The sequence below is a fragment of the Opisthocomus hoazin genome, chromosome 10, assembly GCF_030867145.1.
Source record: "Opisthocomus hoazin isolate bOpiHoa1 chromosome 10, bOpiHoa1.hap1, whole genome shotgun sequence".
In the NCBI taxonomy this organism is placed as follows: domain Eukaryota; kingdom Metazoa; phylum Chordata; class Aves; order Opisthocomiformes; family Opisthocomidae; genus Opisthocomus; species Opisthocomus hoazin.
In genome coordinates, this window is record NC_134423.1 from 7,550,839 (window position 1) to 7,565,155 (window position 14,317).

The window sequence follows — 14,317 nt, forward strand, 5'->3', positions numbered from 1 at the left end:
GACTAAAGTACCGCTTGACCACAACATATCATTATTGTCAATTGGAGGGGATGCATCCCACTGTGTCAGGCGTCGAAATAATGGTGTATCAATAGTATGAGCTCAGTAAACTTGTACTTGGATTATAGGTATACTCATCACACATACAAACATCCGTAACAGTTAGTATTGGCTATCCATATTAATCACCTAGGTTAAGATCAATGTATCTAGAACTATGACTCATGAACTATATAGGCTAAAATTAATGTACAGAAAAGCATAAAGCTGCAAACATCACCACATCTATTCCCTGCTGCGTCAAATGCTTCTGAGTCTTGATAAATCAGAGTCCAAATACAACAGTCTGAAGTCAAAAACAAGAAATAGTCAATACCTGCAGAACTTACCAAACCAAAAGACACAAAACAGTTACTTAGTCCAGACAAATCCGTTAGATCACAGAAACCAAATAAATCCATCAGATCACAGAAATACAAACACGGTAACATAAAACCACATGTTCATGGTCGCGACCACATACACACACACAGGCACACCAAGTTTTCATCATAAATCCAAATATTGCAAAGACAGGACTTACAATAATATTCAACATTTAACAGACAAATTCCCAAGCCTCAGTTTCAGGAAGCATTTAACAGAGAAATACCCAAGCTTCAGTTTCAGGAAGAATACTCTCAATTCTGGATTAGAAAGTACGCTTTCCCTTCTCGTCAGGGACATAGCTCAATGCTGTGAAGCTTTTACTAGGACTAACAAATAAGCAACAAGAAACAATACTGGAAGGATGCCTTCGCCTTATTAATGGTTCGTGCTCAGAACTTTTTGGTCCAGTGATCAGAGGTTCTCCCCGAGAATCCCTTGGTGCCGGCTGGAGGTCCTGCAATCCCTCGGACCATTGAAGTTCAAGAGCAGCATCCTACCTGGGTACCCAAAATCTATTAATAGAAAGCAGCAAAATAATTAACTTTCTAAAACTTAATGTTGGAGTCCTAGAAAGCAGGCATTCTTTACTGCAGTACTGAACGCACAGGGAATAGTTCTACTCAAATGTGTGTACCGCAAAGACACTCCTATTAGATATTTATGCCACGTTAACATACATAATCATTACATTTCTGCAAAGTACTTATCATTCTCCATTTCTCCCCCCCCCCCCCCTTTTTTTTTTTTAATTTATATATTAATGTCTTTTGTACATGCATATTGGCACCTCTGGGCAGCTGTCGGGAGCCCTCAGGTGAAGGTTCATACTTTTCCTCATGGTGTCTGCTAGTTGACATTTGCTCTTGTGCAGAAGCAGTTCTAAAATCGTGTATACCGTGTCCTCCAAGATTGCTTCGTTATACAAAAGCTGTTGTGGGAGATAATTGCCAAATATGCAAGGAATGTATTAATTGGTGTGGGTGGTGCACCCACTGCAGTCATCAGAGTACTTGCGTTTGCTGCAATTTTTTCAGTGTTCCCTGTGTAATAGGATCATCCAGAGTGGATCTCTTCTGCTTCCACGTCAGAGGTTGCTCCCTGAGAGTGAGTGTGGTCACCTCTGGCATCGGATTCTGCGTTACGTTCTTTCAGCTCATGATATAGCTTCACATATTTTGCCGGTAACCATCGAGGGCCTGTTGAAAGAAGAACACACGCATACCCTCTTCCCCACGTTATTAGTTCTACAGGACCTGTCCATTGCGATTCCCCGAATTCTTTATACCATACTTTTGGTCGAACCACAAATGGAGGGACCATCCCGAATTGACGGTCAGCTGCTGTTGTAAATAATTGATCATCAGAACGATTTTAAAAATTAAGTACATATAATGCTTTGTCTAACTGTTCCTGTGGGGTAACACTGCCTATAGGATTCCCCCTTTTTTGTTTATTTAGCATAGCTTTGAGGGTCCCGTGGACACTTTTGACAATGGCTTGTGCAGTAGGAGAATGTTGTATACCTGTAACATGTTGTATACTCCAGTCCTGTAGGAAAGCAGAAATTGTCCGTGAAACGTTCCTTTTCTCCCATGTGTGCCGTGGCTACCAGAAATCCTGAGAAAGTATCCACATTAACATGTACACAACGCAGTCGACCAAATGTTGATATATGTGTAACATCACTTTGCCACAACTCATCAGCTCGTAAACCACAAGGGTTCACTCCTGCACACGATGGTACGGGTGTAATACATTGACAGTCAGGGCATGCATGAACATTTTTTGTGGCTTGCCCCTGGGGTAAAGCAAATTGTTTATGCAAGGAAGAAGCATTTTGATGAAAGAAGTCATGAGATAATCGGGCTTGCTTGAAACTGTGTGGCAGTACTGCTGCCATTGTCAATTGATCTGCTACAACTTTTTCTTCAGTTATTGGTTTTAGTAGAGTAGTATGTAACTATACATGCATTATAAAATATACACGTACACGATTTTCTGATTCCAATAGCAAGGAAAAAAAAATTGTTTGTTATTGACTTCTCTTATCATTGCATCTGCAATGCGTTGAACAATACTCACAACATATGCAGAATCTGTGACAAAACTGAGTGTTTCAGTCGAAAACAATCCAAAGACGGGCAAGGCCGCTGATAGCTTAAAAAATTGTGTGGATCCTTCAACGACTAAAATAGATGATTGCTAATCTGATGAATTTGTTTGTTTCCAAAACACTGTTCGTGTTCCTTTAATAGGAACAGAAACACATCGGTTTTTTGGCTGCAATGAAATTTGAGAGAGGGAATGTAACATCTTATGTTGTGGAAGGGTATAACGTATGTTATTTAAATAATCAGCTAGAGCGGCTTGCAGCGATAAGGATTCTCTGTTTAATACCACAAAGTCATTTTTAGCCAGCAGCAGGTAAATAGTATTAACTTGCTGACAGCGATTCCAACCTTGTGCTATTAAGGACACTATGATGTGTACCTTTGAAGTCAATGTTTTCATGGGCGTATGAGACAAAAACAATCATTCCAGAGTCTTCAACTGCTGCGTGTTAACACATCACTGATCGAAAAGAGGGTAAGGCTGTAAAACAAAACCTTCATAAATGATATAAAAATTTGTTGGCAATTCGACATTAATTCTGAAGGTAAAGGCAATTGCAATTCAATCTGAAATCTTTTGTAGAACAGTTTTTGCTTTTGGCATTGATCTTCGGGAAAATAATAAATCTGAGTCCCTTTTAACAAAGTAAATAGAGGGGACAAATCTTCAGCTGTAAAGTCAATATTTTCACCTTTCAACAGAGTGAATAACATTATCTAGGTAGACCATCTGAACCCTGGAAAGATAATAAAGTCCAGCTGTTTGTTCAGAAGGAATTCTACTGCAGTAATTGGAATGTATACATTTTTTGGTAACCAAGTCCTTTAATGTCAGAAAGATGGTTCTCGCCGCACCGCTTCTGGGCTGGCCGGGACGGGCCGGCGCACTGCGATCAAGGGAAGGGGGAGTGGGGTGTGGGGGGAACCGTGCCGCCGGTTGCCCGGGGGGAGCCATGTGCCCCACCAGGTGTAAGGTTTGCTGACCCGTTCGATGCGGTGACTGCTGGTGCGGCGGCTGTACAGCGTCTGAGGGACTGTGCAGTTTTATGTTGGAATTAAACCTCGTTTTGATCTCAGGTCGGGTACGCCAATTGCTGTCGAGAGACCCTGTCGTGCACTTTTGGGATGCCGGATTTTACACCCCACTTCCCATTTCTCTGGATTCAAAGGATCGTCAGGTTTTGGCAGATTTACTTCCCGCATTTCTCATGTTCGGTAGGAATTTCGTCGTATGTAGGGTTAAATTTCAACAGACTGCTGCTCTGTCCTTTTTTTGAGATAAGGACAGAGGTATAGCAGCTGCTTCTAAGATAGTCTCTGTAAGTTTTAGAGCATTTAAAGCTGTATGCACTGATTTCCAAGTAATGATTTTCTCAGGGATTTTAAACTGCAAGACTTTGTTCTTTCAAACTTCACTGTAAAAAAATTTTTAATGGAGCCTTCGCTCCTTTTTTTGGTGACTGTCCCATTCTCCAGTAAGCCGGAGGCGAGGCACAGACCCAATTCCTGTTCAGGGTCTGTTGGACCCAGCCCCTTCTCACGGCTTTTTTCACGTGGTACATTTGCAACAAAAGGACTTTTCTGAATGACTCTGGCCACTTTTTTTCTCTGCTAACACATTTTTTAACGCTTCATAAACCAAACGCCAAGTTGTTTATACTCGGCTCGCATTCACATCACGCCTTGAAGTATGTTTAAAAGGTAACTCTCCTAACACCTTCCAAGTTAAAATACCAAAAACACGTGGTGATTCCACGGGCACTCCATTACTTCTGAGTCAGGCTAACAACAGCTCGAAAAACAGGGACTAATTTTCGCTCCTCTTTGTTGCCAACCTGCATGCACAGAGTCCACGATTCTCTGCCACACATCCAAGTCGAACAACTGATCTGTTTCCTGATTTTTTGCACTCGCTGGTGTTGTGGTTATCCCCCTTACAGTTCACACCCCACTTTAGCTATCCCTCTCCACCGTACCCCCGACCCTCCCCTGGTTCCCAACCCCCCATTCCACGGCACGGCGCAAGGTGGGGCTGGAAGAGAAAAAGGGTTATATGGGTTAGGGACTGGTGGCTCCGGCAGCAAAGTATCCGTAACCTTCTCATCTGTACAACGAGTCACTGGAGTCCTTGGAGACGGCGGCGTAGGCAGAGGAAGTGGAGGATACCGCGGTATAGGATTCGGGGACATGGGACGATCGGAAGGGGCAGCGGCGGCACCCGGCCAACCTGCGGGCGGTGGCGCCTCAGCACATCCCTCTCCGCGGCGCGGTGGCGGTGGTGGTGACTCTGGCAGTGGGGGTGGAAAACCCTGTGCCAGTGGGTCTCGCCGCGCGTACTGCTTTTCCTGGACCGCAGGTTTCCCTTCCTCCACGGGCTGCTGACTCGGACCCCCTCCTGCTTTCAAAGATGGCATAAGGAGGCTAGGACCCTGAAACAGCAGAGTTGTTGCCAAGCAGGTCCCTCCCTCGGGTGTTAATGTAGCGAAAGCAGAAGTAACAGCTTAAGTCCTTTCTCGGTGCAGCAGCAACAGAAACTTCAAGGTAGGTGAGTCATATTGTAACCATCTCACGGAGAGGATGGGTTGGAGGAGCTTAACCACTGCTGACTCTTCCTATATCAGTGTGGACCCCATCTCCTCCCCGGCCCAATCAACTTCACGAGTTGCTTTGCCGTTGCGTCTATTCCTCTCTTAGAGAGCATACCGACAAGCAACGTTGCCGCAGCCTCTATTTCCATGCTTGTGACCCCGGCCTCCACGTTCAATTTTAGCTGCGCCAGGCAGCACCAGTGGGGCTCGTTTACTCCCTGGGAGGCGGCCGTCCGTGTCTGCCCTGCGACGCTGCACCCAGGTAACACCACTCCCAGCCGTTGTTTTCCCACTCCCCTCCTCTAGCTGCTTACCGCAGACTCGGAGATTCTGCAGGAAGATGAATCATTTTTTGCCGCAGGAAACTAAACCATCCTCTGCTACCAGTTGTTGGAGTGGGAGACGGACCCGGAGTAACAATGAAATCTCAATGTGAGTATGGTCGTTCTCCTTTATTAGTCAGCAAAACAAGGTTTATATAGCAAAGCAGTTACAGCCTCTGATTGGTTAGTTATCTTCACCATATATAGTCAAAATAGCTACAACTCGCTGTGATTGGTGCAGAGCTGCATCTCGATGCGGAAGCGACAATAAGGCAGGAAGCAACAACGTGGCAGTCCCCCTGCTCCAGTGTTCCGTGTTCGCCACTCTACTTCTGTAGCAGTGTTCCGTGTTCGCTACTTTCAAGGTCTGTCTCCGTTACCAAGCCTGGGTTGCTCAACCGCACCAAACTATGTCCCCTCTCGTCCAGCCAGGACTCCACACACGCTGCGACTTCTTCAGTCTCGGCTGGCGCAGGCAACAGGAGTCCTTGCTTCTCGCTCTTCTGATACTCGGAGATCACAGAATCACAGAATCACAGAATAGTAGGGGTTGGAAGGGACCTCTGTGGGTCATCTAGTCCAACCCCCCCGCCGAAGCAGGGTCACCTACAGCAGGCTGCACAGGACCTTGTCCAGGCGGGTCTTGAATATCTCCAGAGAAGGAGACTCCACAACCTCCCTGGGCAGCCTGTTCCAGTGCTCCGTCACCCTCAGAGGGAAGAAGTTCCTCCTCATGTTCAGACGGAACTTCCTGTGCCTCAGTTTGTGCCCATTGCCCCTTGTCCTGTCACTGGGCACCACTGAAAAGAGCTTGGCCCCATCCTCCTGACACCCACCCTTCAGATATTTGTAGGCATTTATAAGGTCCCCTCGCAGCCTTCTCTTCTTCAGGCTGAACAAGCCCAGTTCCCTCAACCTCTCCTCGTAGGGGAGATGCTCCAGTCCCCTCACCATCCTTGTAGCCCTCCGCTGGACTCTCTCCAGTAGCTCTTCATCCTTCTTGAACTGGGGAGCCCAGAACTGGACACAGTACTCCAGATGAGGCCTCACCAGGGCAGTGTAGAGGGGAAGGAGAACCTCCCTTGTCCTGCTGGCCACACTCTTCTTGATGCACCCCAGGATCCCATTGGCCTTCTTGGCAGCCAGGGCACACTGCTGGCTCATAGTTAACCTGTCGTCCACCAGGACACCCAGGTCCCTCTCCGCAGAGCTGCTCTCCAGCAGGTCCACCCCAAGCCTGTACTGGTGCATGAGGTTGTTCCTCCCCAGGTGCAGGACCCTGCACTTGCCCTTGTTGAACCTCATCAGGTTCCTCTCTGCCCAGCTCTCCAGCCTATCCAGGTCACGCTGAATGGCAGCACAGCCTTCCGGTGTGTCTACCACACCTCCCAGTTTGGTGTCGTCAGCAAACTTGCTGAGGGTACATTCTAACTCTTCATCCAGGTCGTTGATGAAGAAGTTAAACAAGACTGGGCCCAGTACTGACCCCTGAGGGACACCACTTGTCACCAGCCTCCAACTAGACTCAGCGCCGCTGATGACAACCCTCTGAGTTCTGCCATTCAGCCAGTTCTCTATCCACTTCACTGACCACTCATCCAGCCCACACTTCCTCAGCTTCCCCAGGAGGATATCATGGGAGACTGTGTCGAAAGCCTTGCTGAAGTCAAGGTAGATAACATCCACAGCTCTCCCTTCGTCTACCCAGCCAGTCATGTCATCGTAGAAAGCTATCAGATTGGTCAGGCATGATTTCCCCTTGGTGAATCCATGCTGACTACTCCTGATAACCTTCTTTTCTTCCACTTGCTTCATGATGGCCTCCAGGATAAGCTGCTCCATCACCTTTCCCGGGATGGAGGTGAGGCTGACCGGCCTGTAGTTCCCTGGGTCCTCCTTCTTGCCCTTTTTGAAGATTGGAGTGACATTGGCCTTTCTCCAGTCCTCGGGCACCTCTCCTGTCTTCCAGGACCTCTCAAAGATGATGGAGAGTGGCTCAGCAATGACATCCGCCAGCTCCCTCAGCACTCGTGGGTGCATTCCATCGGGGCCCATGGATTTGTGGACATCCAGATCGCTTAAGCGATCCCTCACACAGTCCTCCTCGACCAAGGGAAAGTCGTTCTCTCTGTAGGCTTCCTCTCTTCCCTCCGGGGCCTGGGATTCCTGAGGGCCAGTCTTAGCACTGAAGACTGAAGCAAAGAAGGCATTCATTAGCTCTGCCTTCTCCGCATCCTCCGTCACCAGGACACCCGCCTCATTCAGCAGCGGCCCCACGTTGTCCCTAGCCTTCCTTTTGCTGCTGATGTAGTTGAAGAAGCCCTTCTTGTTGTTTTTGACATCCCTTGCCAGCTTCAATTCCAGGTGAGCCTTGGCCTTCCTCGTCGCATCCCTGCATGCTCTCACTACGTTTCTGTACTCTTCCCAAGTGGCCTGTCCCTCTTTCCACATGCCATGCACCTTTCTCTTCTGCCTGATCTCCGCTAGAAGCTCCTTGTTTAACCATGCAGGTCTCCTTCCTCCTTTGCTAAATTTCTTTCTCAGGGGGATGCATTGCTCCTGTGCATGGAAGAAGTGTTGTTTAAAAAGCGACCAGCACTCATGGACCCCCCTGCCTTCGAGAGCCCTGGCCCACGGGATTCCTCCCAGTAGCTCCTTGAAGAGGCCAAAGTCAGCCCTCCTGAGGTCCAGGGTTTTGATCCTGCTTATCGCCCTGCTTCCTCCACGCAGGATCCTGAACTCGACCATTTCATGGTCACTGCAGCCGAGTCTACCTCCAACCTTCACATCCTCCACCAGTCCCTCCTTGTTTGTTAACACAAGGTCCAGCAGCGCGCCTTTCCTTGTTGGTTCCTCCACCACTTGCATCAGAAAGTTATCATCGATGCTCTGTAGGAACCTCCTGGATTGCACCTGCCTAGCTGTATGGTCTAAGAGATCTCCTCTTTGAGCTGTTCATCCTTCAAAAGGAAAACACTTGCTTGTATTTTTGGTGAAGGTTCATCTTGCTGTCTTAGAGAATTAAGATTCCCCTCAAATTCGCTGTAGATACGCCGCAGATTTATTAATATTACCCACTCAGCTTGAGGGATCGGTTGAGATCATGTGGCTGCTCCAACCGGGCGGCCTCAGACTATTCAGAGAGCTAAAAGCAGTAAAAGGGGGAACGCTGCTATGTTCAAGGGTAAGCGATTTTTCTCCATTTATTTCAATTACTGATCAAGCACATGTCGTACTTTCCCTTTTACCGAACAGGACTGGGTGCAGAGGGGTAGACAATCACTGTTTCTGAGGATGCCTTTTGGCCTTTGCTGTTATCGATGGGATCAATAGAATACTGTTATTAGCAGGTAACTCTTCACGTCACACACTCACTCACACACTCACTCACACTCGCTCGTGGCTACCAGTTGGAGCAGCAGCCGGGAAGCAAACCCCAGCCATCGACTCACAAGCACGGGGTCGTACCGCAGTGACTTCTGGCCGGGTGTTGGTGAAGCCCCACAAAGGGTGCTCACCTTCACCAGATGCAGGTACCATCCCGTGCTCTTCAAGCGTGGCCAGCAGCACCCATGGGTGCCAGCTGAGCCTCACACAGTCGATGCCACGGACCTCGCATGGGTTCAGCAGAACACTGCCGTCCCCACTTTATCATTTCTCACAGATTTAGCAGCTCTGCTAGTCTCTGAAGCTACCAGCCCTCGCAAAGCGTTCACAGGCCACCTTCTCAGCAAGCATTTTTCCTTTCTTCAGCCTCGTGCTATGCCTCCACCCACACCCACAGGCGCCTGGCGAGCCCGCTCACGCCACGCAGATGCCGAATCCTGCAGGGTTAAGGCTCAGTACACCAACTGGTGGAGCACATGGCAGGGATGGGGTCGGTCTCCCACACACCACCAAGCCAGAGCCAGCTGTCCAGCCTGCTCCTCACCCTGCTCCTCACCGGCAGCAAAAAGACCTCAGGATGCAGAACTTCTGTGTCTCGTAACAAAGTACAGTTTCAGCTTCTACATACTAAAAATGGTGGGTTTCTAACTTCTGTGCCAACAGTTAAACCTCATTCCTAAGGAATAAAGGTAATTTGCTTTTAGCTTAACAACGTGGTTGGTTGGAAGCAGTCTCACTCTGCCTGCATTATTTTTCTGTACAGAGAAAACAATATCTTACACTTCTCTGCAAATTTTTTGTGTCTATGTATTTCTCTCTTTATATGTAATAAAAACATAGGTATACAGACAAAAGTGTATGTATACATAGCGACCGAAAGAAGCAGTGTGCTAAAGCAAATACAATGTTATCTGGAATTAAAAAAAAGTAAACTGAGCAGTACGAACTAAATTACATAATGTTTTTGCAGACCCAGAAACAGACTGTCCTGCAAATACAAGCTTTGAGATTACAGACGCGCTTAGAGGCTATGCTAAGGAAGAACCAGCAACTTCTTTCAACGGAAGGAACAGAACTACATACTCAAATTTTTAAATCCTCAAATGTGAATAAATTATATTCAAGAAAGTAAGTTTTCAATATTATCATAAAGAGATGGGCATGGTACTGTCAGAGATACTTCTATTGATTTAAAAATACTCATTTTGATCCAAGAGACCAGCAAGACAGCTGCTGAGCTATCTGTGCTGGGGCAGCATACGTAATTATAGGCTGCCGGCAACCAATTACAGGCTGCTGAAGGACTGATATAAAGAATTGGAGCTAAGAACAGACACCAAATCTGTGCCAAATGACACTTTTTAATGGGAAACAGACTGTTGTGTTCATTCACTGTTGGCAATTTCGGTAAGGAACTATCTTGTTGATAAAGACTACTGCATTTAGAGAATCCTAAATTCATTACGTCAAACATTAATGGTAATGACAGTCACTTAAGAAAGCCAACACAAAATGAAAAGGAATAAGTTTATCTGCTACTGAGCAAGTCAACGCAGCCACAATAAAAATCCAAAGAGGTAGAGAGGTATCAAAACATAAGCATAAATTAAAAATTGTTTAAAAATGGCTAGGTATTGGGGTTTAGACTAGCTTATTTGTTGTCTTTAATAACAGTCCCTAGGAAAGGATAGGAATGTTGCGTACTCTGTTTGCTCGCTTAAATGTGTGCAGACGTTGGCCAGTAACAGCAAGCACCGAGTCGATCCTGCTCGCGTCTTTCAGGACTCTGCTGCAAGCCCTAAAGCACATACGCAGTGTGAGCCCGCGCAGCCCCCTCCATTTGGCGAGGCATCGAACCCTTCCTGCACCAGAGGATGCTCTGAGAGCCGCCTTTTTTCAGGGCTGCAGTAACAGCAGCTGCCTTAAAGCACTCTTTGGATAATTATTCTGCCCATTTCCCAAAGTCTGTTACTCCATGAGTCACACAACGTCAGAACCGCAACTCTGGAAAGACTTGCTGCAGAAAAAGAGAGGGGAAATCAGAGCGGCGAGGCAGGTGAAGGAGCGAGGTGGAATGTCCAGAGCCAGCCCGGGGCTGTCGGCCACGCAAAGGCTCCTCGGTGCCGCAGGAGACCCGGCAGCGGGAGATGGCTACTCACCAAATCAAGGAATGCTTTCCTTTCCAAGTCAGGTGCTTGGACCCATGCTTGCAGCGCCAGGATTTCCTTGTCCAGTCTGCTGTTGTGCTCCATGGCCTTCTGTAACTCAATTTTGTCTGTACAGAACAGGAAAAACACCTGGTCACCAGCCCTGGTCTGGACTTTGACCTCCACCAAGCTCAGAGAGGAATAAGGGTTCACAGGAATAAGGGTTCCAAAATTGCACTGCCCTTATGCACAGGTGTACGCGTGCGACAGCAGAGAGAGGAGTTCCCCAGACGTATGGGAACATCTTCTCTTATTCAAATGGTAGAGGTTTATGTTTCTGGAGATCCAGGCTCAATAGCAGTGCTCTGTTTATTACAGCGGTCCCTCCATAGTTATTCCAGAGACTCAGTTTACCTCTAGAATATGGAAAATGCCTCACCTCGGATATTTAGGTACGGGTTTCACAAACAGCTAGGGTAAGTTTTCAAAAGCCCAAACAGCCATATTTCTGATTTTCATCACAAATTTCATAATTTGCTGCAAACCAAAACACAGTCACAGTTCATGTATCAGTGCTGTGCTAGCACCTATGTTTACGAAATGGCCAGTACAGTAAAAATTGTGGTTGTATACCAACCCTCCAAGCCTGAATCAACAAACATCTGAAACCATCACACCAGTTAATGCAGACTATCCCGTATTTCGAGTGCAAGAAATAGGAAAAGATGTATTAGGAGCAGACTGACAGAAATTTGTCCGCATATACACTGGTATCCTAATCCTAAGCAGAACTAGCAAGAAGACAGTTTTCCTTATAGAAAAGGTGAACAAAGATTTTTCCCTTTTCAGCTTCATGCTGGGCACAGGAAATTTCAGCTTAAATTTGACTTTTATTCAGACACAAATAAAAACATACCTTCTTTCTTGGTCCCAATCTGGCAAAAAAAAACAAAAACACAACCCCAAACCTCTGTTTCAAACAAGGATTTTGATATTGGATTTTCAGTTTTGTTATTTAAAATAAAAGGCAAGGAATGCCTCCTACCGAAGCGTTCATTTTGCTGAAGAGCCTGTTTACCGCTGCAGAAAGCCTTGCTAAAATTCTGGATCTTCTCTGCGTGTTGACACCGTGACTTAGCGCTCGCTCTCCGCTCGCTCACCCCTTCCTCCCGGTGCTCAGGCGCTTGCAGGGCTGAGCACGGGGCCGGTTCTACAAGGATAACAGAGTTTTGCTGTGTTCAGGTTTGGAAGGGACCTCTGTGGATCATCTAGTCCAACCCCTCTGCCGAAGAAGGGTCACCTAGACCAGGCTGCACAGGACTGCGTCCAGGCAGGTCTTGAATATCTCCAGAGAAGGAGACTCCACAGCCTCCCTGGGCAGCCTGTTCCAGGACTCCGTCACCCTCAGAGGGAAGAAGTTCTTCCTCATGTTCAGACGGAAATTCCTCTGCTTCAGTTTGTGCCCGTTTGCCCCTTGTCCTGTCGCTGGGCACCACTGGAAAGAGTCTGGCCACGTCCTCCTGACACCCACCCTGCAGATACTTAGAGGCATTTCTAAGGTCCCCTCGTAGCCTTCTCTTCTTCAGGCTGAACAAACCCAGCTCTCTCAGCCTCTCCTAGTAGGAGAGAAGCTCCAGTCCCCTCATCATCCTCGTAGCCCTCCGCTGGACTCTCTCCAGTAGCTCCTCATCTCTCTTCAACTGGACACAGCACTGCAGATGGGGCCTCACTAGGGCAGTGTAGATGGGAAGGAGAACCTCCCTGGACCTGCTGGCCACACTCCTCCTAATACACCCCAGGAGACCATTGGCCTTCTTGGCAGCCAGGGCACACTGCTGGCTCATGGTCAACCTGTCGTCCACCAGGCCACCTAGGTCCCTCTCCGCAGAGCTGCTCTCCAGCAGCTCAGCCCCAAGCCTGTACTGGTGCCTGGGGTTGTTCCTCCCCAGGTGCAGGACCCTGCATTTGCCCTTGTTGAACCTCATCAGGTTCCTCTCTGCCCAGCTTTCCAGCCTGTCCAGGTCACGCTTAATGGCAGCACAGCCTGACGGTGTATCCATCACTCCTCCCAGTTTGGTGTCATTAGCAAACTTGCTGAGCGTACACTCTAACTCTTCATCCAGGTCATTGATGAAGAAGTTAAACAAGACTGGGCCCAGTACTGACCCCTGGGGGACACCACTAGTGACCGGCCTCCAACTAGACTCAGCACCGCTGATGACAACCCTCTGAGTTCTGCCATTCAGCCAGTTCCCAATCCACCTCACCGAACACTCATCCAGCCCACACTTCCTGAGCTACCCTAGGAGGATGTTCTGGGAGACAGTGTGGAAAGTCTTGCTGAAGTCTAGGTAGACAACATCCACGGCTCTCTCCTCATCTACCCAGTCAGTCATGCCATCGTAAAAAGCTATCAGACTGGTCAGGCATGATTTCCCCTTGGTGAATCCATGCTGACTACTCCTGATAACCTTCTTTTCCTCCAGTGTCCCCGAGTGGAGGCTCTCTTCCCAGCCAAGGTTAGCCCAGCGCAGTGTCCCTGCGGGCAGGGACAGAGGACAGGCCATCCCCCGGCGTCATGACGGGGCGCTCAGTGCCCAGGGAGGGACTGCAGCTCCCAGCATGCCCCGGCGTGGGGGAGAGGCACTGCAGCTCCCAGCATGCCCCGGGGTGGGGGAAAGGGACTGCAGCTCCCAGCATGCCCCGGGGCCGGGGACTACAGCTCCCAGCATCCCCCGTGCCCTGCCCAGGCCACTGCCGCCCAGCCCACTCCCAGCCCAGGCCCCGGGCCCTCTTCCAGGCCGCTCTCCATGGAGCCCCCGCCCTGCCCGAGCCCCAGGCCCCCGGCCCCGCAGCATGGAGCAGCTCCGGGCAGGGCTCGGCTGCCCCGGCCCCAGGGAGAGCCCCCGGGGACGCCCGCCCTGCCCGGGACTGGCACCGGGCCTCCCCCAGACCCCCTTAGCTGGCCCCCGGCCTGACCCCCGGCCCCCACACCCACGCTGAGGAGAGTCCCGCAGGCCGAGCCGGCCTCCCCCGAGCTGGGACGGCGACCGTGGCCCCTCCAGCAGCGCGGAGACCCCCTCGCTGGGGAGGCAGGCGGGGGACAGCTGCCAGGGCTCTGCTGTCCCCAGCCATGGAGCCTTGCTGAGCCCCATGCTGTGGGGGCTCACGCAGGGACGCCATGGGAAAGCACGGGAGGATCGGGGCAGACAAACAATTCTGACAAGCTTCCAGGAGTATTGAGTTCCCCTCTAATAGCTGCTGTTGCAAGCGCCACTGTCAGGCGGTGTTGGCCTGCGAGGGCACGTCCTGGGCTTTATTGTTCTTTTGCC